At 57.0% G+C, this 27,624-nt stretch overlaps 1 long non-coding RNA gene across 1 annotated transcript; it reads right to left on the bottom strand.

Moving 5' to 3' along the window:
• Positions 1-2,297: 2,297 nt before the first annotated feature.
• On the bottom strand, positions 2,298-26,819 carry LOC136402505 (uncharacterized). Its single transcript, XR_010750980.1, has 3 exons — positions 26,742-26,819; positions 2,505-2,662; positions 2,298-2,385 (listed from the first exon to the last, which is right to left on the bottom strand). It is a non-coding gene; the product is annotated as an uncharacterized lncRNA (long non-coding RNA).
• Between the last annotated feature and the right edge of the window lie 805 nt (positions 26,820-27,624).

The following is a 27,624-nucleotide window of genomic DNA, read 5'->3' as shown; positions in this document are numbered from 1 at the left end:
TGATGAGGAAACGGCTCAGGGAGGTCCCTTCCCAAGATCACTTGTCCAGGTGGGGGCAGAGCAGGCATCAAACCCACCTCTGCCTCTTTCTACCTCCATGGGCTGCTGGGAGGTGGTGGTGGGGGATGAGAAGGCTGGGCTAATTATAGCTAATAACAATAGTTAATACAGGTAATATAATAGCTATTATTAGTGGCTGCTTTGTATCAGGCACTCTTCTAAGCAGTCTACACAAGTTAACACATATAATCCTTGCAATATTAATTCCATGGGAAGTAGGGTAGGTACAATCATTATTACTCGCTTTACAGGTGAGGAAACTGAGGCACAGAGGTTAAGCAAGTTGTCAGCTGGGAAGAAGCCAGGCTGGATTCAAACCCTGGCAGTCTAGCTGCTGCCTCTCAGTTATGAGAAGGGCTGGATGTTGGGGCAGAGGAGGAGCTGCTTGGCTTCAGGGCTGCAGTCAGGAGACGCCCACAAGAGGAGAGCAGGTGCCAGAAATCCGACCATTAGATTCCTGGTCAACCAGGTCCAGGGGGTCCCACCCACAGTTAAGCTCTGGTCCCCACCAGGGTACCAGCCTACAGTTCCAATAATGGCCACTAGATGGCACAGTGGCCAGAAGGAAACCGAGGGAGGTCAGGAAATCTTCCCAAGGGCAAGCAGCCCCAACCCAGTCACCCACCTCCAGCTCCCTGGAGCAGCCCGGTGTCCAGGGCCTGCTGTAGGTGTGGAGGGTCAGACTGTGGTCCAAAGCAAGGTCCAGCCGGCACTGGGAATGCAACAGGAGCCCGCCTAGTCCCACGGTGTGCTCCCCAGAGACCGAGGGCCTGGGACGAGATAGTGGCCTGTCAGCGGTCAGGGAGGTGCAGATGCACAGCCTCCTGTCCCCACCATGTCCTGGTCCAGGCCACCAGGACTGATGCAACAGCCCACTGGGTCTCCCATCCTCCGCTCCTGCCCCAGCCTATAGCCCCTCCTCCATCTGGCAGCCAGAGTGACCTTGTAAAAATGCAAATCAGATATGCCCTACCCTGGCCGGATAGTTCAGTCTGTTAGAGCAGTGGTCCCCAAACCCCAGGTCGCGGACCGGTAGCGGTCCGCAGAGAAAGAATAAATAACTTACATTATTTCCGTTTTATTTATATTTAAGTCTGAACAACATTTTATTTTTTAAAAATGACCAGATTCCCTCTGTTACATCCATCTAAGACTCACTCTTGACGCTTGTCTCAGTCACATGATACATTTATCCGTCCCACCCTAAAGGCCTGTCCGTGAAAATATTTTCTGACATTAAACCGGTCCGTGGCCCAAAAAAGGTTGGGGACCACTGGGTTAGAGCATCATCCCAAGCTTGCGGGTTCAATCCCCAGTCAGGGCACAGAAAAGAATCATAAATGAATGCATAAATAGGTGGAACAACAAAAAAGATACTCCCCTGCTCAAAGCTTCTGCTTCCCCATCGCGCTTAGAAGAGAAACTGGTCTTGGCATAATTTGGGGACCCACGGTATCTTCCTAACTTCAGCATCTTACTTTCTGTGGGCTACCCTGTGCTCCCAAACACCCTGAGCACGCTCCTGCCCCAGGGCCTTTGCACTGGCTGTTCCGTCTGCAGTGTGCACTCACCAGAGGCCCCTGAGTGCTGCCCCCTCCCCGCTCTGTTCTCCACAGAGGCCCCTGAGTGCTGCCCCCTCCCCGCTCTGTTCTCCACAGAGGCCCCTGAGTGCTGCCCCCTCCCCGCTCTGTTCTCCACAGCACTCACCTCGCCCGACTGTGCCTGGCTGCGTATCATGCATCTTGTTTATCTTCCTCCACCCCCTGGAGTGTGAGCTCCGGGCGAGCAGGTTCCCGTCTGTCCCTTTCACCATCCTTGTCCCTGCACCTAGAACACGCCTGGCATAAGTAAAACCCGACAATGTTTTCTGAACGAGTGGACGAACAGATCGGAGCTCAGCAAACCATGGTTCATGGGCCACATCTGGCTCACTGCTTGTTATAAATACATTTTTATTGGACAGTGGCCACACCCATTCATTTATACATCACCTGTGGTGGCTTTCACGACACGATGATCTGCAAAGCCTGAAATGTTGACTATCAGGCCCTTTACAGAAAGTTTGCGAGCCCGGGGATGGGTGGAAGGAAAAGGGGCCACCCACCGGCTAGCAAACCCAGCAGGATTGGTGGGGACAAGAGTCCCAACCCCTCACCTCAAACTGTGATGACAGCAGCTGAAGCACTGTATGCGTGAAGCGCTGGCTCTTCCTGAGTCGCACCCGTAACTCTCAGCGTCACCTGGCATGCTGCCATGGAGGAAGCCATTTCTCGGGTGGAACGCTGGATGGACAGAGAGGAGGCGTGCCTGTCCCCGGCCGCCCAGCTGGCAAGTGCAGAACCCCGATGTTGGCATCCAGCTCTCGCTCACACCCCTGCCCTCTGCGGTGGCCTCCTCTCCCCTCGCCCCTCCCCCAGTCGGTCCCTTTCTCAGGACAGACTCACCCTGGGCAGGCCGCAGAGCCTCAGGTGCTGGGAGTGGCCAGCCGGTGTGCCTCGTGGGTCTCCACTTTCCCCAGGGAGCTCCGCGTGGTGCGGGCCATGCAGGTGTGCTCCAGCACGGCCTTGGCGTGGATCCTGTCTGGCTGGGACAGTCACTGCCTCTGGAACCAGAGAGCACTGTGGGGCGGGGGCTCCTCCCGTAAGAGGAGAGAATGCCCACAGCCAGCTCTGTGCGGAGGCCCCAGAGAGAAGAGCAGGTGCCAGGAAGCTCACGAGCAGAGCCTGGGCAGCAGAGCAGCCATTGATACTGGCAGCAGGGTTTTTGCTGGGGGTACTGAGGGGCTGGGTAAGGGTCACAGGAACTCAGGGCGGGAAGTCCCGAAGGAGCAAGGGGCCTTCAGGGCTGGCCGTCCCCATTTCTGCTTGCCCGTCCCTGCCCCGGGCTCTGCAGATCAGCACTCAGCCCTGTGGTGCAGCGATGCTGGGAGCACCCCCCCACTGACCCTTCTGGGAGCCTGAGCTCCCACCCCCCCCCAGAAGCCCACTGGTGTCACTCGCTCCTTGCCCATCTGCTCCCTGAGTGCCTACCTCGGGCTGGGCACCCTGCGCTCCTTATGTCCCTGAGATCTCCTCCCACTCCACCCAGGGAAGGATCAGTGTACCCATTTGCAGATGAAAAACCAGAGGCTCACAGCAAAGAAATGAGTTGCCTGGGGTCCCACAGCACAGCTAGCACCCAGGACCACATGGCCCCAGAGCAGGGTGATTTCTGCAGTGGGGGGCCGCCCTGTGGGTCACCCGTCTGGGACCCGGCTCCCTAGGCCCCAGAGCAGGGTGATTTCTGCAGTGGGGGGGGGCACCCTGTGGGTCACCCGTCTGGGACCCAGCTCCCTAGGCCCCAGAGCAGGGTGATTTCTGCAGTGGGGGGGGGCACCCTGTGGGTCACCTGTCTGGGACCCGGCTCCCTAGGCCCCAGAGCAGGGTGATTTCTGCAGTGTGTGTGGGGGTGTCCTGTGGGTCACCTGTCTGGGACCCGGCTCCCTAGGCCCCAGAGCAGGGTGATTTCTGCAGTGTGTGTGGGGCCGCCCTGTGGGTCACCTGTCTGGGACCTGGCTCCCTAGGCCCCAGAGCAGGGTGATTTCTGCAGTGGGTGGGCCGCCCTGTGGGTCACCCGTCTGGGACCCGGCTCCCTAGGCCCCAGAGCAGGGTGATTTCTGCAGTGGGTGGGCCACCCTGTGGGTCACCCGTCTGGGACCCGGCTCCCTAGGCCCCAGAGCAGGGTGATTTCTGCAGTGGGAGGGCCGCCCTGTGGGTCACCCGTCTGGGACCCGGCTCCCTAGGCCCCAGAGCAGGGTGATTTCTGCAGTGGGAGGGCCGCCCTGTGGGTCACCTGTCTGGGACCCGGCTCCCTAGGCCCCAGAGCAGGGTGATTTCTGCAGTGGGGGGGGCCGCCCTGTGGGTCACCTGTCTGGGACCCGGCTCCCTAGGCCCCAGAGCAGGGTGATTTCTGCAGTGGGAGGGGTGCCCTGTGGGTCACCTATCTGGGACCCGGCTCCCTAGGCCCCAGAGCAGGGTGATTTCTGCAGTGGGAGGGCCGCCCTGTGGGTCACCTGTCTGGGACCCGGCTCCCTAGGCCCCAGCTCACGTGGCAGGCTCTGCCAGCCGGCATCAGTCCCCGCATGAGAGGCAGGGAGGGCGGGGAAGCTGGGGACCCCGACACCCTGTAGGGGATAAAGTGGGGGACTGCAGAGACTGCCCCCCCTTCCCGCCCATGTCGCTGGAGCTCAGAGCCATGTCCAGACTAGGAGGCTGTAAGTGTGTAGATGGGAAACGCCTCATGCTCAACATCCAGACTGGTCATTTCCAAAGACAGATGAAATCTGAGCCCCTCACTGGGGCCTCCGGGGCTGCTATGGACTGAATTTCAGCCCTCCAAACTCATATGCCGAAGCCCTAGTCCGCAGTATTGGGGGGGGGGGGCACTGAGAGGTGATTAGGGTTAGAAGTCATGAAGGAGACCCTCATGATGGGATTTGGGCTCTTATAAGAAGAGACCCCAGAGAGCTCTCCTTGTTGCCGACATGTGAGGACACAGCAAGATGGCCAGGAAGAGAGCCCACACCAGAACCCGACCGTGACGGCACCCTGCTCTCGGACTCCAGCCCCAGAGCTGTGAGAAACAAGTGCCTGTTGTTTAAGCCGCCCAGCTGTGGTACTGTTAGGTTATGGCCACCTGAGCTGATGACGACGGGGGCCCTGCATGTCTGCCCCTCGTTTCACCTCATCACTGGCGGCTGCTCGGAGCCTCAGCTGGTCATCAGTCCAGGGAACACGGACCATACCTGCGCACCCCCTGTGCAGAGCCATGCCCCTCACCCCTCCGCCCTCTGACCTGTCAACTCCATGCTCTGTACCCGCACAGTGGGGTCCGCGGGGTCCCCTGCGTGTGCACACTGCCTTGGCGTGCTGAAGGTCTACTTGTTTTCTCTGCCTCGCAGGGCACATGTGTGGCAACCATGACCTTGGGGGATTTCCACCAGGCCCCCCAGCAAGCTGTGACCCGGAGCTGGGTTCTGCACTGTATCTTCTGCTTGGCAGACCAACCGGGTGAGCTCTGCTCTGTGCAAGGGGGCTCCTCACACAGACACCGACAGTCCTTCCAAGGGGCTTGTTTCCTGGGGGCACAGGTGCTATGATGTGGCCGCTGTGGGAAGCCCCGTGAGATGGCACTCACCTCCCTGCCTACCTGCAGTCAGCCTCAGCTTCCAAACCTCCTGGGGATGCTCAGATTTCCATACCTTCCACACCCTGGACCCTTCTTCCTGTTTTATCATACTCAGGGGATGATAAACCCAATGCCTCATTGGGGGTGACCCTGTGTGACCCAGATCCCCCAACCTCTCATCTCCTCCCTATTCCTCCCTTTAGTCCCCTTCAGCCACACTGGCCTTGCCACTGTTGTTCAAGCCCCACCAAGTTCATCCCACCTCAGGGCCTTTGCACCTGCTGTTCCTTCTCTCTGCAATGCCTCTCCTCAAATCTTCACCCCAGCCAGCTCCTTCTTGTTATCCAGGACTCAGTTTCAATGTCACCTTCTCAGAAAGGCCTCTCCAGACCACCCCTCCTAAAGGAGCCCTGCACCCCCAAATCATGCCCTTTTGTTTTTACAGCCCTTTTCCCTCTTGGAAACTGCTACACTCTGTCACTATCCTGTTCACATGCACGTCACTGCTCATGCCTGTCTCCCTGAGGGCGGTACCTGGGCCATCTGTTTCCAGATGGCTCCCGAGTGCCTGAACAGCACTGGGACAAGCAGCTGCTCCAGGCTGCTCCGCTGTACCGGTGAGTGAGAGAGACGCCTGCCAGCAGTCTCTCGGACGGCCGCTGCAGGCTGAGGGTCGGCAGGCTCGGGGAAGGGCCTGGACCCGTGCCTGGAACCACAGCACTGTCTGCTGTGGGACGCGGGTGCCTCACACGCGTGGCCAGCTCCCCAGGGAGGGTGCTGAGCGGGAAGACAAAGGCAGAGCTGGGTAACTGGGGGTGCTGGCACGCTCCTGCTGGGCTTAGGAAAGGAGAGAAGCTTCCAGTAGAGGAAACACAAGGGGCATTTGTGAAACACTAACAGTTCGCTGAGCTTTTATAAACACAGGTCAAAAAGCCAGATGTTCTTAGGGATGGGCAGATACCGTAAAGGAGGAGAACGCAGGGATGGAGCGGGCATGACAAACGGGAGACTACATGCTCCTGCAAAGGGGGCAGCCGCCTCTACTCTACTTCCAAGCTGTGTGGCCCCGGGCAGTTTCCGAACCTCTCTGAGTCTTAGGGTTTTTTTGTGTTGTTGTTTTTTTTAATTTTTAGAGAGGAGAGAGAGAGAGACAGAGAGAGAGAAGGGGGGGAGGAGCTGGAAGCATCAACTCCCATATGTGCCTTGACCAGGCAAGCCCAGGGTTTCGAACCGGCGACCTCAGTGTTTCCAGGTTGACACTTTATCCACTGCGCCACCACTGGTCAGGCTTTTGTTTTGTTTTTAATATATCAAATGGTGCGAGAATAATGGGAGTGGTGTGCTCAGCCCAAGGCTGGACTACGTGGGAGCTGCTGCCATTGGCTGTAGGACTTCTCAAACGTTCAGTGAGCAGGTACTATGTTCCTGACCCAGCGCTGAGTGGTGGGGTACAAAGATAACCAGGGCTGGTCCTGGTCTTTCAGGGGTTCCAGGGCTTGTGGGGAGACAGTCAGAGAGATGGAAAACGGTGGGACAGAGGACAAGGGTGGCCACAAAAGATACTCAAGTTGGTGAACAAAGTAGGGAAGGGTATTCTAGGCAGAAGGAACAGCCTGCCCAAAAGCTCAGGAGGGACACTTTCCCTGCTGGTGGTTGCTGCACTTGGAGGGTGGCCGAGGGCACGGCAGCGGGGCTGCTGAGGGCAGGAGTGGAGTTTCCTCTTAAATGTCTCTAAAACCGGTGGCTACTGCCCCCAGAGGTGAATTTAACGGTGGGGGCACCGGGCGTGCGCCCTGGGCCCTGACTTCTGAAGGGCCCAGCAAAATTCCAACTTGACACTTTTTTCTAATATAAGGGGCTCAATATTTTCTTTTGTGCCCTGGGCCTCAACTGACCCTAATCTGCCTCTGACTGCCCCCACCCTGCGCCAAGACACGGATAACTCTCAACCTGCTCACTATGGTGGCTTCTTCACTGGTGTCTCTGCTGCCCCCTGTTGGCCCCTCTCCACACAGCAGCCGGAGGGATCTGAAATCATCATTTGGATCACGTCTTCAAAAGCTTCCAAATTCAGACAATAAAATCCAAACTCCTCCCTGTGGCTCGACATGGCCTGTACCATCGCTCCTCCACTCTCACCTGCCATTTCCCTCCTCATCCGAACTGCTCCAGGCCAGTGGCCACTCCTCAGATGTGCCAGACTCATTCTTGCCCCAGGTCCTTTGCCAGTTTCACAGCCCGGCCTGCACTGGGTTTCCCGGGGAACCAGGACAACTCATCATTTCTCAGAGGGCTCCCAAGAGCTTCCTGGCCTGCCCTGGCCAATCCCGACACACCTGGGGGAAGGTCTCCTCCAGGTTGATGATGCCCGTGAGCCTGGCCTTAGCGGCCACCAGCCTGCTACTGATGTAGAAAGACGGCCCTCCAGCCAATATGAGTGTGCTCTCAGCCTCACCCTCGGAGCACAGCAGCTGGGCCAGAAGGAAAGCAAGCGAGACCTCATCCAGGCTCTGAGGTCAGTCTGGGAGATGCTGCTCCCTGCTGGAGGCTCTGTCTCCTGAAGCCCCAGCATGAGTTTAGGCCACCAGGTGTGCCCATGACAATAATCTCCCACGCCCTTCATGTTGTAACACCGACTTGAAAATAGCTGCTGGCTTGGGGCCAGCAGGCAAGAATTCTACCATGTAGACAGCAGGGGGCAGCCTAGCACAGAGGACGATGCACAGGCAGAGCACCAAACAGACCAGGGCTCCATCCAATTCTGGCTCTACCACCCATGGGGTTAATGACCTTGGCTAGTTCCTTAACCACGCCAGCCTCTGCTCTCTCACCTGATAAATTGGGAGAGTAATACCTCCTTTATTAATGTGTTGATATGAAAACTATATAAACTAATGTGCTAATAATGTTCCAGGATGGCTGAAGAGCAGAATCAGGGCACTTGCTAAAAGCATAGACCCTGGGCCCCCTCTAGAACTGTGAAAACAGAACCTTGGGGGACAAGAAGGAGAACTGGCATTTGGAAGAGCTCCAGAAGACTCGTTAACTTCGTGTTACTCCTGACAGAAATGTTCAGCCCAAATCTCGTCTCTGGCAAACAATCCAACAAATCCAAACCGAGGCTGCTTTGCAAAACAACTGCCTAGACACTTCAAAGCTGTCAGTACCAAGATCTTTCTTTCTTTCTTTCTTTCTTCCCTCCCTCCCTCCCTTCCTCCCTTCCTCCCTCCTTCCCTCCCTCTCTCTCCCTTTCTCTCTTTCTTTCTTTCTTCTTTTTTCTTTTCTTTCTTTCTTTTTTCTTTTCTTTCTTTCTTTCTTTTTCTTTCTCTTTCTTTCTTTCTTTCTTTCTTTCTTTCTTTCTTTCTTTCTTTCTTTCTTTCTTTCTTTCTTTCGTGACAGAGACAGAGAGAGGGACAGATAGGGACAGACAGACAGGAAGGGAGAGAAATAAGAAGCATCAATTCTTCGTTGTGTCACCTTAGTTGTTCATTGATTGCTCTCTCATATGTGCCTTGACTGGGGGACTACAGCAGAGTGAGTGACCCCTTGCTCAAGCCAGCGACCTTGGGCTTCAAGCCAGTGACCATAGGGTCATGTCTGTGACTCCACGCTCAAGGCAGCAACCCTGCACTCAAGCCGGTGACCTTGGGGCCCCGAATCTGGGTCCTCTGCATCCCAGTTTGACACTCTATCAACTGTACCACCTCCTGGTAAGGCCCAAAATGTTTCTTTAAGGTGGTTAATGACAATAAAATGTTTTTTTTGGGGGGGTTATATCCATATTTGTAAGTACAAAATATTTTGCTGCTTCAAAATGCATCAAAAATTAAAATGGATGGAGATCTATGTGATAAAGCAAGTGGAGGCAAGTGTGAGAAAATCTAGGTGGTGGGGATGTGGGTGTTCATGAGAAAATTGTTTTCATAAAATTTTATTGGGCTCTGGCCAGATAGTTCAGTTGGTTAGAGCATCGTCCTGAAACACAAAGGTTGTGGGTTTGATCCCCAGTCAGGGCACATACAGGAACAGATGTTCCTGTCTCTCTCTCCCTTCCTCTCTAAAATCAATCAATAAATTTTAAAACCTTTTACTGGAACACAGCCATGCCCATTTATTTACATATGGTCTGTGGCTGCTTTTTTTGCATCATGACGGAGTTGAGTAGCTGCAACAGACCGTATCAAGTGAAAAGGCTGCAACATTTACTATCTGGCCCTTTGCAGTAAGTGTGCAGACCTCCGTTCCGGATGCAGAAACTAAAGAGATGTGGCCACAGGCACCCTGGCGATCCTGGACTGCACCCTGAATTTAAGGCAAACTAAATGGCTTGAAAGAATGTTATTGGGACAAGTGTGCGACATTATCATGGACTATAACAGTGTTATATCACGTTACATTTCTTGAATTTTCTACTCATATTGTGTTATATAAGAAAGTCTCCATGTTACAGGAAACATTTTCTGAAGACTAAGGAAGAGGTCTTCAGAAACATCTCTATCAATGCTCAGTGATACAGAAAAAAATGTGTGTGTGTGTGAATATACAAATGTACATAGCACATCAGTTTAATAGACATCAAGATAGCAACAGCTGGTGAATGCTCACTGTCTTACAATAACTTCTCTACATACAGGTTGGAAACAAATCAAGATAAAGATGGGGGAAACTAAGAGGTCCCCTGAATGAGTGTGCAGGTGCAGTGAAGTTTGAGGAGCCGTGAAGTCATGTGTTAACATGCTGGTGCAGGGCCGGCGCACAGTAGGCACTCTGTAAACAGAGGTAGCCTGGGCCAGGGAGAGCATTCGACAAGACTGGGGGCCGGCAGGATAATGAGGTGGCCAGTCAGCAAGTGTAACCACTCACTCACACAGTCATTCATTCTCTCACTCGGTGTTTCACTGAGCATCTATGATGTGCTGGGCCCTGGGTCGGGCGCTGGGCACGTCCTCCAGCGGCTCCCGCTCTGGGGACGAGGGGCAGACAGGGAAAGAGACAATGGCAATACAGAGCGGGGGAAACCTGGCTTGGGACTCTGGGGCCCTCCACCTATCCCCAGGACCCCCAGATGCCACACACAGGGGAGGTGCTTGACTGAGGGATGTCCTGGGGGTTGCAGAGGCCAGGTGGGCACGGGATTCGTGGACAAGGGCAGGATGACATGCAGAGACCCTGGACTCGGGACACCTGGGAGGTGGTGCTGGCTTAGCTCAAGAGCCTGTCATTCGATCCAGCGCCGGGAGCGTGCCAGGCCGAGCGAGGCAGCACCAGGCGCCAGGCCCTGGGCAGGCCAGCCTCCCGGCTCCCGGGGGCCTGGCGGGGGGCCGCAGGGCTGGCCCCGGAATGTAAACCTGGGCATGTTTGGGAAAGCTGGAGCCGGGGTTTCTGAGGGCGGCCCAGGGGGGCTTGCTGGAGGCCCCCAGACAGATGTGGATGTGTTAACACTCCCCAGCGGGCCGGCCTGCACGGGCCCCTCCCACCCCGGGCAGGGCATCTGGAAGCAGTTAGGAGCTCCGGGCGGCGGGGGCATGGTTACCTCGGCTGAGGCTGGGGCTCCGCTGGGCAGCGCCGAGGCGGGCAGAGAGGCTATGCCAGCTCTTTGCTGGAGGAAAGGAAAGGCCTGGGAACAGGACACCGTGTCCAGGGCCCCAGGGCTGGGTAGGATCAAGCCAACCTCCCCCACAGAGAACAGAGAGCCAGGAACACATCAGCACCCGGCGAAGGGCCATCCACACACCCATGCAGTGTAGCGGTGAGGGCTGGAGCCTGGCGTCAGGCGACCTGCGTCTGACTCCCAGCTCAGCCTCTACCTGGTTCTGCAGACTGGACAAGTCCCTCAGTCTCCCCTGCAGTTTCAGGGCCCTGGGGTCCTGGGCGGTGTGTCTTCCGTGGGCCCCTCCCTGCAGCCCTGTCCACACAGCGCCCTCCCGCGTGCCTTCAGGCCCGAGTGCAAACGGCTGCCCCCCGTTTCTAGTGCCAGGAGCTGCCCTCCTGGTAACTCCTCTACACCCGCGTGTACCAACCTCAGTGCGACTGACGCCTGGGCTGTGTAATTTATTGTTGTGAGCTGATCTGTGCACTGTGGGCAGTTTAGCAGCATCTCCGGCCCCTGTCCATGAGAAGCCAGCAGTACCCCCTCCCCAGCTATAACAACCAGAAGTCCCCCAACCATTGCCAAATGTCCCTAGGTGGGTAAGCTGGCCCCCAGGTGAGAACCACTGGCCTACCCTGTTAACAGATGGCTTGCTCATTTCCCTCAATGACCTAGTCCAAGTGCCAGAGCCTAGCTGGTGGCCCATCTGGCTTTGTTTATGTATAAGACAACTGGGCACTGTGCCAGGCACATAGTAGGTCTGCAGACTAAGGAGCTATAGTAGTTATTAATATGTATTTGACACCTGAGATGCCTTTGGTTTGGGGGAGTAAGAACTCCTCATTTACATCTTGATTCCAAAGATTAAGGTTGTTTTATTAGCTGTGTGATCTTGAACAAGTCACTTCGCCTCTCTGAGCCTCTTTCCACGTGTATGCAGTGCAGCTGTAGGGAGGATTCAAGGAAGTGCATGGGGGCAAGGGTCAGAGGTCAGCACATAGGTACACAACTGATGGCTCCTTTCCCCAGTCCTTGCCTCGTGGGGGCCCAAGAGCTGCAAAGAGCCCCCCACCTGAGTGCCATGGACGTCGAGGACCAGGCTAGCTTGAGAACCATAGGTCAGCTGCAGGGAGGCGCACACTTCTTCCTCTGCCCAGAACCCTGGAAACAGGCGCTGCGGAGGGGGCAGGAAGAGGAGCAGGCTGCGAGGCACGGGGCCTGGCGGGGGCCTGGCGGGGGCCGGGGACCTCAGGGGGCCAGGCCACGCGCTGCAGTCCCAGCTCGGCCCTGTTCCCTAGTCCGGGCTGGCAGCTGGCCAACAGGCGCAGACTCTCCTGACACCCCTTGGACAGTGAGGACCCAGGGGCAGGGCCCAGCTCTGCTCCCGCACTGCAGCCGTGTTGGCAGTGCCCTCTGGGCAGCCCCCACGCAGACCCGCGCCCCAGACATCAGCAGAGAATGAGCTCCAGGCAGCTCTCTGCACACCTGGCTCCCGGGAAGGGGTGCAGATGAAGTCAGGGGGGAAGGGAACTGGGCCTGTTTAGCTGTGGGGTACAGTGACACGGACCCTCTGCAGGAGGGTTGACATCGTGGCCCCTCGGGTCTCTGAGTACTGTCCCTCTTCCCACGGACGAGTGGGGAGGGAGCGGGGAGAAACCACTGGGTAATCCGAAAGCGGAAGTGACCTGTGGAAGAGGCTGCGCTGCCCGGCTCTGCGTGCTCTGTCCTGAAGGGGCGGGAGGGCCGAGCCAGGCAGCGCCAGCGCCTGTCGTGACAGTGGTCAGTGCCAGCGCCCGTCGTGACCGTGGTCAGTGCCAGCGCCCGTCGTGACCGTGGTCAGCGCAAGCGCACGTCGTGACCGTGGTCAGTGCCAGCGGCCGTCGTGACCGTGGTCAGTGCCAGCGGCCGTCGTGACAGTGGTCAGCACAAGCGCCCGTCGTGACCGTGGTCAGTGCCAGCGCCCGTCGTGACAGTGGTCAGAGCCAGCGCCCGTCGTGACAGTGGTCAGCACAAGCGCCCGTCGTGACCGTGGTCAGTGCCAGCGCCCGTCGTGACAGTGGTCAGCGCAAGCGCACGTTGTGACTGTGGTCAGTGCCAGCGCCCGTCGTGACAGTGGTCAGTGCAAGCGCACGTTGTGACTGTGGTCAGTGCCAGCGCCCGTCGTGACCGTGGTCAGTGCAAGCGCACGTCGTGACCGTGGTCAGTGCACAGCCACACGCAGTGGGGGCCACAGCGGAGTCCCCTTCTCAGAGAGGGAAGGACACCACAGGGAAGGGCCCGGGGACCAAGCCCGAGTCTCTATTTTACTTGCTACGGGACCTTGGTCAGACCACACACGTTCTCACGTGGGATCCAGAACAAGAACAATGAAGGTGCCGCCCACGGCCCTGATCATCAGCGTCACCACAGCAGTGAACGCCTCTAAAGCGCCGCCTCTATCCATGAGCCATCCTAGGTACACTCCTGATATTAATTCACTCAGTCCTCACACACCCCATGTCACCGGTGCAATGGTCTCCATTTCATAGATGAGGAGACTGAGGGCACAGAGAAGGTAAGGGATTTATCCAAAGTCACACAGCTAGCCAGTGGCAGAGCTGGGATCTGACCTCCAGAGATGGAATTCATACAAACAGTGCCGTCCTGCCTCTCTCACGGGGGTGTCAGGAAGAATAAACGAATCAACACAAAGACATGCCTTAGAACAGTGCTGAGCACACAGTAGGCACTCTGCAAATGCAAGCTGGGCTTTGATTCTGACAGAGTGGGAGAGCAGAGAGGACAGGGGACCAGGAGTCTGACGGAGTGGGAGAGCAGAGAGGACAGGGGACCGGGGGTCTGACGGAGTGGGAGAGCAGAGAGGACAGGGGACCGGGAGTCTGACGGAGTGGGAGAGCAGAGAGGACAGGGGACCGGGAGTCTGACGGAGTGGGAGAGCAGAGAGGACAGGGGACCAGGGGTCTGACGGAGTGGGAGGGCAGAGAGGACAGGAGACCAGGGGTCTGACGGAGTGGGAGAGCAGAGAGGACAGGGGACCGGGAGTCTGACGGAGTGGGAGAGCAGAGAGGACAGGGGACCGGGAGTCTGACGGAGTGGGAGAGCAGAGAGGACAGGGGACCGGGAGTCTGACGGAGTGGGAGAGCAGAGAGGACAGGAGGGTAGAGAGGACAGGGGACCAGGGGTCTGACGGAGTGGGGGAGCAGAGAGGACAGGGGACCGGGAGTCTGACGGAGTGGGAGAGCAGAGAGGACAGGGGACAGGGGACCGGGGGTCTGACGGAGTGGGAGAGCAGAGAGGACAGAGGACCAGGGGTCTGACGGAGTGGGGGAGCAGAGAGGACAGGAGGGTAGAGAGGACAGGGGACCAGGGGTCTGACGGAGTGGAAGAGCAGAGAGGACAGGAGGGTAGAGAGGACAGGGGACCAGGGGTCTGACGGAGTGGGGGAGCAGAGAGGACAGGGGACTGGGAGTCTGACGGAGTGGGAGAGCAGAGAGGACAGGGGACCAGGGGTCTGACGGAGTGGGAGAGCAGAGAGGACAGGGGACCAGGGGTCTGACGGAGTGGGAGAGCAGAGAGGACAGGGGACCGGGGGTCTGACGGAGTGGGAGAGCAGAGAGGACAGGGGACCAGGGGTCTGACGGAGTGGGAGAGCAGAGAGGACAGGGGACCTGGAGCCTGACGGAGTGGGAGAGCAGAGAGGACAGGGCACCAGGGGTCTGACGGAGTGGGAGGGCAGAGAGGACAGGAGACCAGGGGTCTGACGGAGTGGGAGAGCAGAGAGGACAGGGGACAGGGGACCAGGGGTCTGACGGAGTGGGAGAGCAGAGAGGACAGGGGACCGGGAGTCTGACGGAGTGGGAGAGCAGAGAGGACAGGGGACAGGGGACCGGGGGTCTGACGGAGTGGGAGGGCAGAGAGGACAGGAGACCAGGGGTCTGACGGAGTGGGAGAGCAGAGAGGACAGGGGACAGGGGACCGGGAGTCTGACGGAGTGGGAGAGCAGAGAGGACAGGGGACCAGGGGTCTGACGGAGTGGGTAGCAGAGGGGACAGGGGACCAGGGGTCTGACGGAGTGGGAGAGCAGAGAGGACAGGAGGGTAGAGAGGACAGGGGACCGGGGGTCTGACGGAGTGGGAGAGCAGAGAGGACAGGGGACCAGGGGTCTGACGGAGTGGGAGGGCAGAGAGGACAGGGGACCAGGGGTCTGACGGAGTGGGAGAGCAGAGAGGACAGGAGAGCAGAGGGGACAGGGGACCAGGGGTCTGACGGAGTGGGGGAGCAGAGAGGACAGGGGACCAGGAGTCTGACGGAGTGGGAGGGCATAGAGGACAGGGGACCAGGAGTCTGACGGAGTGGGAGAGCAGAGAGGACAGGGGACCAGGGGACCGGGGGTCTGACGGAGTGGGAGAGCAGAGAGGACAGGGGACCGGGAGTCTGACGGAGTGGGAGAGCAGAGAGGACAGGGGACCAGGGGTCTGACGGAGTGGGAGAACAGAGGGGACAGGGGACCGGGAGCCTGACGGAGTGGGAGAGCAGAGAGGACAGGGGACCGGGGGTCTGACGGAGTGGGAGAGCAGAGAGGACAGGGGACCGGGAGTCTGACGGAGTGGGAGAGCAGAGAGGACAGGGGACCAGGAGTCTGACGGAGTGGGAGAGCAGAGAGGACAGGGGACCGGGAGTCTGACGGAGTGGGAGAGCAGAGAGGACAGGGGACCGGGAGTCTGACGGAGTGGGAGAGCAGAGAGGACAGGGGACCGGGAGTCTGACGGAGTGGGAGAGCAGAGAGGACAGGGGACAGGGGACCGGGGGTCTGACGGAGTGGGAGAGCAGAGAGGACAGGGGACAGCGGACCGGGAGTCTGACGGAGTGGGAGGGCAGAGAGGACAGGAGACCAGGGGTCTGACGGAGTGGGAGAGCAGAGAGGACAGGGGACCGGGAGCCTGACGGAGTGGGAGAGCAGAGAGGACAGGGGACCGGGAGCCTGACGGAGTGGGAGAGCAGAGAGGACAGGGGACCAGGGGTCTGACGGAGTGGGAGAACAGAGGGGACAGGGGACCGGGAGCCTGACGGAGTGGGAGAGCAGAGAGGACAGGGGACCGGGGGTCTGACGGAGTGGGAGAGCAGAGAGGACAGGAGAGCAGAGGGGACAGGGGACCAGGAGTGTGACGGAGTGGGAGGGCAGAGAGGACAGGGGACCGGGAGTCTGACGGAGTGGGAGGGCAGAGAGGACAGGGGACCAGGGGTCTGACGGAGTGGGTAGCAGAGGGGACAGGGGACCAGGGGTCTGACGGAGTGGGAGAGCAGAGAGGACAGGAGAGCAGAGAGGACAGGGGACCAGGGGTCTGACGGAGTGGGGGAGCAGAGAGGACAGGGGACCGGGAGTCTGACGGAGTGGGAGAGCAGAGAGGACAGGGGACCAGGGGTCTGACGGAGTGGGAGGGCAGAGAGGACAGGGGACTGGGGGTCTGACGGAGTGGGAGAGCAGAGAGGACAGGAGGGTAGAGAGGACAGGGGACCAGGGGTCTGACGGAGTGGGGGAGCAGAGAGGACAGGGGACCAGGAGTCTGACGGAGTGGGAGGGCAGAGAGGACAGGGGACCGGGAGTCTGACGGAGTGGGAGAGCAGAGAGGACAGGGGACCGGGGGTCTGACGGAGTGGGAGAGCAGAGAGGACAGGGGACCGGGGGTCTGATGGAGTGGGAGAGCAGAGAGGACAGGGGACAGGGGACCGGGGGTCTGACGGAGTGGGAGAGCAGAGAGGACAGGGGACAGGGGACCGGGGGTCTGACGGAGTGGGAGAGCAGAGAGGACAGGGGACCGGGGGTCTGACGGAGTGGGAGAGCAGAGAGGACAGGGGACCGGGAGTCTGACGGAGTGGGAGAGCAGAGAGGACAGGGGACCGGGGGTCTGATGGAGTGGGAGGGCAGAGAGGACAGGGGACCAGGAGTCTGACGGAGTGGGAGAGCAGAGAGGACAGAGGACCAGGACAGGGGACCAGGAGTCTGACGGAGTGGGAGAGCAGAGAGGACAGGGGACCAGGAGTCTGACGGAGTGGGAGAGCAGAGAGGACAGGGGACCAGGAGTCTGACGGAGTGGGAGAGCAGAGAGGACAGAGGACCAGGACAGGGGACCAGGAGTCTGACGGAGTGGGAGGGCAGAGAGGACAGGGGACCAGGGGTCTGACGGAGTGGGAGAGCAGAGAGGACTGGGGACAGGGGACCGGGGGTCTGACGGAGTGGGAGAGCAGAGAGGACAGGGGACCAGGAGTCTGACGGAGTGGGAGAGCAGAGAGGACAGGGGACCAGGGGTCTGACGGAGTGGGAGAGCAGAGAGGACAGGGGACCAGGAGTCTGACGGAGTGGGAGAGCAGAGAGGACAGGGGACCAGGGGTCTGACGGAGTGGGAGAGCAGAGAGGACAGGGGACCGGGAGTCTGACGGAGTGGGAGGGCAGAGAGGACAGGGGACCAGGGGTCTGACGGAGTGGGAGGGCAGAGAGGACAGGGGACCGGGAGTCTGACGGAGTGGGAGGGCAGAGAGGACAGGGGACCAGGAGTCTGACGGAGTGGGAGGGCAGAGAGGACAGGGGACCAGGGGTCTGACGGAGTGGGAGAGCAGAGAGGACAGAGGACCAGGACAGGGGACCAGGAGTCTGACGGAGTGGGAGAGCAGAGAGGACAGGGGACCAGGAGTCTGACGGAGTGGGAGAGCAGAGAGGACAGAGGACCAGGACAGGGGACCAGGAGTCTGACGGAGTGGGAGGGCAGAGAGGACAGGGGTCCAGGGGTCTGACGGAGTGGGAGAGCAGAGAGGACTGGGGACAGGGGACCGGGGGTCTGACGGAGTGGGAGAGCAGAGAGGACAGGGGACCGGGGGTCTGACGGAGTGGGAGAGCAGAGAGGACAGGGGACCGGGAGTCTGACGGAGTGGGAGGGCAGAGAGGACAGGGGACCAGGAGTCTGACGGAGTGGGAGAGCAGAGAGGACAGGGGACCAGGGGTCTGACGGAGTGGGAGGGCAGAGAGGACAGGGAACCAGGAGTCTGACGGAGTGGGAGAGCAGAGAGGACAGGGGACCAGGGGACCGGGGGTCTGATGGAGTGGGAGAGCAGAGAGGACAGGGGACCAGGGGTCTGACGGAGTGGGAGGGCAGAGAGGACAGGGGACCAGGGGTCTGACGGAGTGGGAGGGCAGAGAGGACAGGGGACCGGAGTGGGAGTGCAGAGAGGACAGGGGACCGGGAGTCTGACGAAGTGGGAGGGCAGAGAGGACAGGGGACCAGGAGTCTGACGGAGTGGGAGGGCAGAGAGGACAGGGGACCAGGGGTCTGACGGAGTGGGAGGGCAGAGAGGACAGGGGACCAGGGGTCTGACGGAGTGGGAGAGCAGAGAGGACAGGGGACCGGGAGTCTGACGGAGTGGGAGAGCAGAGAGGACAGGGGACCAGGGGTCTGACGGAGTGGGAGAGCAGAGAGGACAGGGGACCAGGAGCCAGAACACGGGGCGCCCAAAGCTAGTCCGCACCAGCCGCGAGGCTGGGACACAGCGCTTGCTCAGCAGACTCTGGTTACAACTATTATTATTGTTATTTTTATTGTTTATTGATGTTGAGAGTGAGAAGAAAAAAGAGATAGAGACAGAGCGAGTAACACAGCCTCATTGTTTCACTTACGCACACCATCACTGGTTGTTTCCTATGTGTGCCCTAACTAGGGATTGAACCCACAACCTCGGCAGGTTGGGACAACACCCAACCAACTGAGCTACCCGTCCAAGGCACGATTATTATTATTATTATTATTATTATTATTAACGAGGCCTTTACAAACTGTAAAGTGCTGGAGAGTCACAAGACAAGAGCATCCCCTTCAGTCGTGCACACAGTGGGTCCTCAGCACACCGGGACCCAGATGGGAGCTGACTGAATTAGGAAGGAGCCCTGCGCTGCCCGCCGGCCCACCTGCTCCTCACCTGGCGAGCGAAGGGCAGGCCCAGACTCAGGAAAGCTGGCGGCGTGTGGCTGGTGATCACCACCAGTTCTAGACTGCCATTCAGCGGCCGGGCCACCAGGGCCACCAGGTCCACACCAACCCCTCCGTCCCCGCCATGGAGGGCCATACTGTCCTGGGTCGGGGTCTCTAGAGGCAGAGAATGGCACAGGCTGCTGGGGAGTCTGACCTACCTCCCTCCCCAGCGCACGGGCACAGCAGAGATTGCCGACGGGCTACATCCTGAAGGTGCCAGTGGGATCGACCCTGGGCAGGCCTATCACACACCTGAGTCCCTGTGACATCACCTGTCATAAGGTGTCTCCCAATCTTGGCCTGGCCATCTCCTTTCCTCATGGGGGCTGCTGCTAAAAAGACACCTTCTCCAAGGAGCCTCTCCTGATTGCCCCTCTAAAGTGCTGCCTGACCCTCGTTGCTCCCTCCCCAGCCAGAAAATCAGCCCCATGGGGGCAGGCCCTTGAGTCTGTGTTGTTCCCTGCTGTGTCCCCACCGCTTAGCACAGCTCCTGCCACAAGCAAGTGCCCAGTACTGATTAAAGGAATGAACAATGAATGAATGCTTCTCTCCAGGGCTGTCCAAATATCAAATCAAGGTGAACCTGCTGCTCAACCCGCCCAGGCTGGAAGGTCCTCACCCCCTCCCACCTCTCACAGATATCTTTCTCCCCTCCCTCTGAGCTGGACCACACCTCATCTCGGCCTGCAGGTGGAAACCCTCCCAAAAAGGAGATTCCAGGATCTGAAAATACAGTCAGGAGTTTATTTTTATTCTTTTTTTTTAAATTTATGATTTTTAGAGAGAGAGAAAGGGAGAGATAGAAGCATCGATTTGCCATTCCACTCATCCGTGCACTCACTGGTTGGCTCTTACACGTGCCCCAACTGGGGATCGAACCTGCAACCTTGGCACATCGGGATGACGCTTCAACCAACTGAACTACTTGTCCAGGGCTTATTTTTTTTCTAACTTCTCCTTCCATGGTTAGAAATGGTTTCCCAGAGTAAACAGATGGAGCCCAGCCCATGTCAGAGGCCAAGTTCCCAGGGGGTAGCTCACAGCTGCAGCCTGAGAGCCACCTGGCCCAGCCCCATCACCTGCCATCTGGGTCCTTCTGGGCACATAACACTCCCAGGCAGCCTCGGACAAGCCTGGAAACTCTGAGCCTTAATTTCCTCATCCAGAAAGTGGAAACAGCCCGCCTGCCTTGGGGGACATCACCAAGATTAACTAGAATAACACACCTCAGAAAACTTCCTGTAGGGCACACAGTAGGTCTCAGGGAACGCTCATTTCTTTCCCTGAATATTATGCAATATTCTACCATGTGCACCTACTCTGTGAGGAGCACCAGGAGAGAGGGGACACACCCTCTCCTCTTGACTGCCGGGGACACCAAAATGTTAACGAGAGGCAGAAAACACCGCCCTGAAGGGTTGGAACCACCACATGTGGACAGCAATGGGGAACATCAGAGGTCACCCTGGCTGGAGGTGACCACATCAGGCCTCCTGGGGGCTGGAAACTGGGGAGGTGTGGACAAGGTCATCCCTAAGATGATCATCCCATCACTTACCCACCAGGTCCCCAGAGCAATCCATGGGGTCAGCTCACAGTAAGACAGAACCCGTCTGATCCGAGTCTCCCTTCACGCTGCAGGAGGCTAAGGGCCAAGGATGGAGGAGTCTGGGGGCCAGAGGAAGATGACCTCATCTCCACAATCTACATGGGGCCAGACAGCAGCTCTGCAGTCACAGTGCCTGGGTTCGAGACCTGACTTCTTCATTAACTAGCTGTGTAGCATGGGACAGGTGGCAACCTCTTTGAGTTTCCGTTCCTCTCCTGCAGAATGGGGATGGAGTTTACTAACTCCTACCTCATACCTTCTGCATTCCTTCAACAGACGTTTAGTTGAACACCTACTACATGCCACTCCGCAAAACAGACGAAAATCATCCCTGTCCTTGTGGAGTGTACATTCTAGTGTTGGAAGGGTAGAAGACAGGCAATGGGAAACAAAGATATTTAATAAGTTATATACGACGTTAGAATGACAAAGCCAGGTCGAGAGATGGGGAGGAGCTATAGGGAGCTGGGGGTGCAAATACATAGGAGGGGTGGAAAAGGACTCACTGAGGAGATGACCTTTGAAAAATACCCAAAGTAAGTGAGGGAGTGAGCCAAGCAGATGTGCGGGAGAAGAGCATTTCAGGCAGAGGGAACAGCCTGTGCAAAGGTCCTGAGGCTACATACTGAATAATTCCAACTATGTGCCACTTTGGAAAAATGCAAAACCAAAGACAGTAAAAAGCTCAGTGGTGGCCAGGGGGTTAAGGGAAAGGGAGGGATGAACAGGTAGAGCATGGGGGACTTTCAGGGTGGTGGAACTGTTCTGTATGCTACAATAAAGGTGGGCATATAACACGCATTTGGCAAAGCCCGTAGAACTGTACGACATAGAGCAAATCCTAATGTAAACTAGGGACTTTAGTTAATAATAATGTATTAATATTGGTTCATCAATGGTGACAAATGTGTGACACCAACGCAAGATGTTAATAAGGGGGGAAATTGTGCAGAGGAGCGACAGGAACTCAGGCACTTTCTGTCCGGTCTTTCTATAAACCTAAAACTGCTCCAAAAAAATAAAGTGTGTTATTTGTTTTTAAAGTATGCCTGGGACCCCTGACCAATTCACTCAGCAGCTCTGGGCTGGGGTCCAGGTATGTTCTAAATCCTCCCCAGGGATTCTGACGTGTGATGATCTGAGAACTAGGCCAATACCCCTGTTTTCCCCAAATGGCTTCTGTGGTCCCAAAGGGTCCTGCAGAGCATGCATTCCGAGTGGGCGCAATAGCGCCCCCTATTGCAAAGATTGGTTAGGGGGAGATAAAAAAAATTTAACTCTTTTTATGTATGAAGCTCAGATCTGCATACAACACATAAACAGCCCTGATCACAAAAATCAGGGGTCAGGGAACGTGCAGAGATGCCAGTACTTTCAGCCTTTTGTATATAGTGTATTTTCACCAAGGAAATAGAAGTTGGTTTTGTATTTCATTTGCATAATTGAACAACTTTCTTTGACTTGTTTGCTTTTCTGATGTTCTTGTTTAATTACAAAAAAATCAAATGCTTCTTTCTTTTATCGCTGCATATTCATTTTGCAATATCCCCTAATTTTCGTGAGCAGTATATATCTGCAGGGTTAAAATTTCCTAGAGGGGGCGATTAGGGAAGAAATGCCCAAAGGGCTCCTCAGGTTGAGACACACAGGCACAGAGACACCTGGGAGGAGTTAGTTTCCGGACGGGGGCCGGAAGTTGAGAAGGCCAAGCTCCTGCCCTTCCCTCAACCCCCATTCAGCTCCAGGGACTGTGAACAAAGGGTTCTGCGGCTTTCAAAAATACTAATAAAGTTTGAACTCATTCGATGACCCAGCAGCTGAGCTCCCTGTGGGATCCCCCACTCTCACGGTGGTCCAGGGGGAGCATGGGATCTGCAGCCAGACTGCCCAGGAACTCCCAACCATGGTCCTCCACTTATGTGCTCAGTGACCTTGGGCAAGCCACGTCACCTCTGTATGTCTCAGATCCTCATCTGCAAAATGTCACGCCAGTGGCATCACCAGGCGTCCACGAGATGACCCACGTCAAGGGTGTAGGGCAGAGCCCAGCACAGGACCAACACGCAGCAGACACCAGCTCCCGTTACAGCTGTGTGGAGGGATGGCACAGGCCGGGCCTGGCCAGCCGCCCTCACACGCGCCACAATTGCACCGACCGCCCTGAAAGCGAAAGGCTGCTAACGAAACAATGAACCTGCGTGGATGTGAAGACACCTGATTACCGAGATGTCGACGATGTGTGAAAAAAAAGCCTGCATGGGAGAAGGATCGGTTTCAGTAATTCAGGACTCTCCTCAGACTCCGGTCTGAAACCCACCAGCACGGGGTTGAGCACAGGCAGGCACTGGAATTGCTATCAAATTCCGGGCCTCGTCATTGTTGGATTAGCTGTCTACACCCACACACCCCCAGCCCGCCCACGGCCTAGTTCCTGTGTACACAGCACACGTCGCTGGCCCAGGGAAGCAGTAAGCACACGGGCGCTTTCTAAGGACCGGGTCCCGGGGCGGCGACTCAGCCTTCCCACCTGCCCTCGCTCCGCCCTTCGTTTCCTCATTGAGTGGAAATGCTTCCTTCGGGGTTTCTGTCCCACACTGGGCAAAATGCCCCGGGGTCAAAAAATAATCACGCAGGCATCTCTCATACCCAAACACAGGATAGGATTTAAGGACAATTCTGTTTCCATTTTCAAGGGCGAAATGTGATCCTCGCACCCCCCAGGGAGCTCAGACCCCCTTCTCGCCTGGACAATCACTTCCAAATGATGGATTTGGAAACCTCCCTGCCATCTGTTCTCCATTCTGGAGGGGCTGTCTGGCTAAGCTTAACAGTGTGGTGTGGCCTCCCCCTCCTCCCTCCCCGGGCCTCCAGCCTCCCTCCCTTCCTCCCCATCTCCCGGCAAGCTGGATGCTCAGAGACAACGCCTGGCAGGCAGTTCAAGGTCGCCCCAAAGGGACCATCGTCCGTCCCTGTAAGTGTGGAGAAAACGTGCATCCGTGGGGATGTCTGAGCTGGAAGAACACCACCCAGTGGGAGTCAGGTCCGTTCAGCCGGATTGAGACCTGCTGGGGGTTGGGGGTGGGGGGCTGGGGGTTGGAGAAGGAGGTCGGAGGGAGCGGAGGAGTGAGGTGTAGGAGCCCAGGAGGGGCCTGGCTAGGCACCTAAGAAGGGACAGGTCACTGCAGATTTTGCCCAAAGCCCAGGTCCAACAGCAGATGCCAGAAACCTCCGTCCTGCCTTAATATTCCTCAGCCCTGACTCTTCCTCAGGCTGCCTTACTCAGAAGCTTGAGAAGCGAGGTCCCCGACGTGGGGCTGGGAGGACCGCTCGGGGACGCCAGGCCCCTGCTTCCCCTGCCTGGGTGCCTGCTCATGCCTCCCCTGTCCACGGCTGCCCTCTGTTTGACCCTGACCATGAACCAGGCATTGGGTTTCTGGCTTTACAATTATCACCTCATTTGATCCTTACCACTGGTATTACTATCCGCATTTCATAGCCAGAAAAACAGGCTGAAAGGGGTTGAGTACTTTACCCCACGTTACCCAGCGAGTGAGCAGGGGAGGTAGGATTTGAGCCCGAAAGCACCTTGGAGATGGGGACAGAGTCACAGTCACTTGTCGATCCCCAGTGCCTAGCCAAGAACCTGGCACGCAGCATAGACACAATTGGTATATGGTGACAAACGAACAAATATACTTACAGTGGCTGCTGTGTGTTCACCAAACTGCACTTCCTTTTCCTTCTGGACACACAGCCAACACTACATTACACGGGCTCGTGTGACAAGTTCTGGCCAATGGAGTGTGGGCAGGAATGACATGGACTACTCATGGGCTTGGCCCACGAACACCTCCTGCAGAACCCCCCCACCCCCACCCCCGCGTCCTCAGCCAGCCAGCAAGGCAGAACCACCAGGTGGAGGGACCTGGCACCCTGAGTGACTGCATGGAGCAGAACCACACTGAACTGTGATGTGACTGGGGAGTCAACTATCATGGTAAAGCAAACTTCTCTTACGACAGCACATCCTGATTAATCGCACACACACTGCCAGAGTCAGGGCTGTGCTGTTGACTTTCCAGGGCCACCCTGCCACCTCCTCAGCCAACCCATAAAGGATAACTGCACTCTCAATTAAAACCCCTCCTCCCTCAGCAATGGGGCAGAACTGAGCCTCCCAATCCGGGCCCCATGACATTGTGGTGGATGGCAGCTCTTGCGTGCACAATGCCGTCACATGCTCCCTGGGGACTCCCTCTGAACACAGCATCCCGTCCAAACTCAGGCCTGTGGAAACCTCAGCTGGGAAGGAACTTCCACGAGTAGCTGAGCTCTGCTTAGAGGTCGCACACCAGGGCTTGCCCAGCCTGGGGATGGGGACACGGGATAAGTGAGCCGCATCCAGGCTGTGCCGAGATCTGTCATGGCGCAGACTGTTTAACGTACAGAATGACCTTCTGGTTGACTTCCAAGTGGCCTGATGTCCCCGTTCTTAGCCTGGGTGTGCAAGAACCAGAGGCGCTGAGAGAGGTTACCTGCCACCTCACGTGGCAGCAGAAGCCACCCCTGGAACCCAGCAGTCAGAAGAAAGTGGTCTCGAGACTAAAGGGTTAAAGCACAGTCTATACTGTTCCATGCACAGGGCAGAGAGTGGGGACAGGCACTCGGGTGTTTCGAACAAAGATGGCAAATTTGAGTACCCTCAGGGAAGGTGAGTGGGATAGGCTTACGGGGGAAATTTGAGTGCCCGCGTCTCAGTCAAAGAGAATGCCCTGGCATTGGTCTCTTGCTCACAGCTGATTGGTAACACGCAGCACAAGTCCTGGCGCATACTAGGTGTTTAATAAATACTTGGACAACTGAAGAACCACTAGTTGTAGCTGAAACCCCAAGCCAAAGCCCATGCTGGGGTGGAATAATGTTTAATTCACCGTGTGGCAAGTAGAATAACGCCCACCCCCCCAAAGATGTCCATGTCCTAATTCCTGGGATCAGCAAATATGTTACCTTACAGGACAAAGGGAATGTCACCATGAAGGGTTTGGGGACAGGGAGATTATTCAGGATTCGCCGGTGGACCCAAGTTAATCACAAGGGTTCTTTTTTTTTTTTTTTTTTTTTTTTTTTGTATTTTTCTGAAGCTGGAAACGGGGAGAGACAGTCAGACAGACTCCCTCATGCGCCCGACTGGGATCCACCCAGCACGCCCACCAGGGGGCGACGCTCTGCCCACCAGGGGGCGATGCTCTGCCCCTCCGGGGCGTCACTCTGCCTTGACCAGAGCCACTCTAGCGCCTGGGGCAGAGGCCAAGGAGTCATCCCCAGCGCCCGGGCCATCTTTGCTCCAATGGAGCCTTGGCTATGGGAGGGGAAGAGAGAGACAGAGAGGAAGGAGGGGGTGGGGGGTGGAGAAGCAAATGGGCGCTTCTCCTATGTGCCCTGGCCGGGAATCGAACCCAGGTCCCCCGCACGCCAGGCCGACGCTCTACTGCTGAGCCAACCGGCCAGGGCCAATCACAAGGGTTCTTATTAGAGTCAGAGTGAGAGTGGAAGATACCACTCTGCTAGCTCTGAGGATGGAGAAAGGGACCATGAGCCAAGGAATGTGGACATCTGTTGGAAGCTAGAAAAGGCAAGGAAATGGACACCCCCCCCCCCCCCCCCGGAGCCTCTGGAAGGAACATGACTCTGGCAACACCTAGGATGTTAGTCAAGTGAAACCCATTTTGGACTTCTGACCACCAGAATTCTATAGAAGATAACTTTGCATTTTCTCAGCTCTGAAGTTTGTGATTTGTTATAGCAACAATGGGAAAGAAATAACATGCAGTGACTCATTGACTCAACTACTCTCTTCTCTAGCTTCTGCCACGCGCCCGGGAAAGAGCGGCCGGTTGCAATTTTCCCACCTGTGTTGACTGAGAAGTTAAAAATATCTTGTCACAGAAATTTACCGTGAGTGTATACACCTCCAAGTAGACACGTGGCTTTACTTTAGCATCAGGATGGAGGAGGAAGTAGTGAACGTCCAAGAGCAGGGGAAATGTGTGTCACTAGACAAAGACTGTTGCTGTTGTTTGTAAATGGATGGCCGGCTGAAGCTCAGCGAGAGGACGCTGTCCCCTGGGTTCTAGCCTGCGGTCAGCAGGTGGCTTTTTTAGGCCCAGTGTTGTCAATGCTCTGATTTTTTTTTAAAAGTTAGAAGCTGAAACCTGGGTTTTATCCCAAATCTTTCGATTTTACATGTTGACAATTTTCTAAATAAACTGAAATGCTAAGCAGACCAAACGAAACGCACCTGCACGTGGCTTTGGCCCGTGGCGCTGTCTCGCAATCTCCGGTTGAGAACAGCCAGCCCCACTGGGGGACGCTTCTGCAGGTGTTCCGGTGGTGGCCCTGCCCTGCGCTTCCCCTCAGGAGCTCCGAGCACTTCAGCGGCTGACCCGCTGGGAGGTGGGGCAGTACCGGCCCGGAAGAACAGGTCCTGGAGCTCAACAGCTGGCCTGGCGTCACCCTCCTTCCAACAGACCTCTGTGTACCCTACAGGGGAGAGCCACCACGGCCTCCCCTGTCCGGGGCCTGGCCCGCAGTGGGTGCCCAGTAAATGCCTGCTGGACAATGTGGATACTTCTCGGAGCTTCTACTCCCAGAAGGAGACTTGGATGAGGGCCCTAGTCGGCCTGTCTTAAGTACTGGGGGAGGGGGGAAGTACAGTATTATGTTACATTTCGATTCTCACGACCGACCGCTGTGTAAGACACAAGTACTGTTGTCTACAGATGAGGCAATTGAGGTCCAGAGACACGGAATAATTTGCTAAGAACACATAGGCAAAAATGAAGTCTTACTCCTAGGAAGACTGATGTCGAGACACGCTAAGTCAGGGGTCGGGACACCATGGTCCACGGCCAAACCCAGCCTGTTTTTGTAAACTTGTCTTAGTCCATTCTGGCTGCTGTAACAAAAATATCACAGGCTGGGTGACTTAACAACCGATCTCTCACGGTTCTGGGGGCTGGAAGTTGGAGCTCAGGGTGCCGGCATGGTTGGGTCTAGGGAGGACTCTTCCTGGTTTGCACACGGCTGTCTTCTCACTTGTCCTCCCATGGTGGAGAGGGAGGGAGCTAGGTCTCTTCTTCTTATAAGGGCACTAATCCCATCATGGGGGCTCCACCCTCATG

Source organism: Saccopteryx leptura, chromosome 4 (genome assembly GCF_036850995.1).
Source record: "Saccopteryx leptura isolate mSacLep1 chromosome 4, mSacLep1_pri_phased_curated, whole genome shotgun sequence".
Classification (NCBI taxonomy): Eukaryota; Metazoa; Chordata; class Mammalia; order Chiroptera; family Emballonuridae; genus Saccopteryx; species Saccopteryx leptura.
The sequence above is the reverse complement of the archived record's forward strand: the minus strand, read 5'-3'. Positions and strand labels throughout refer to the sequence as shown.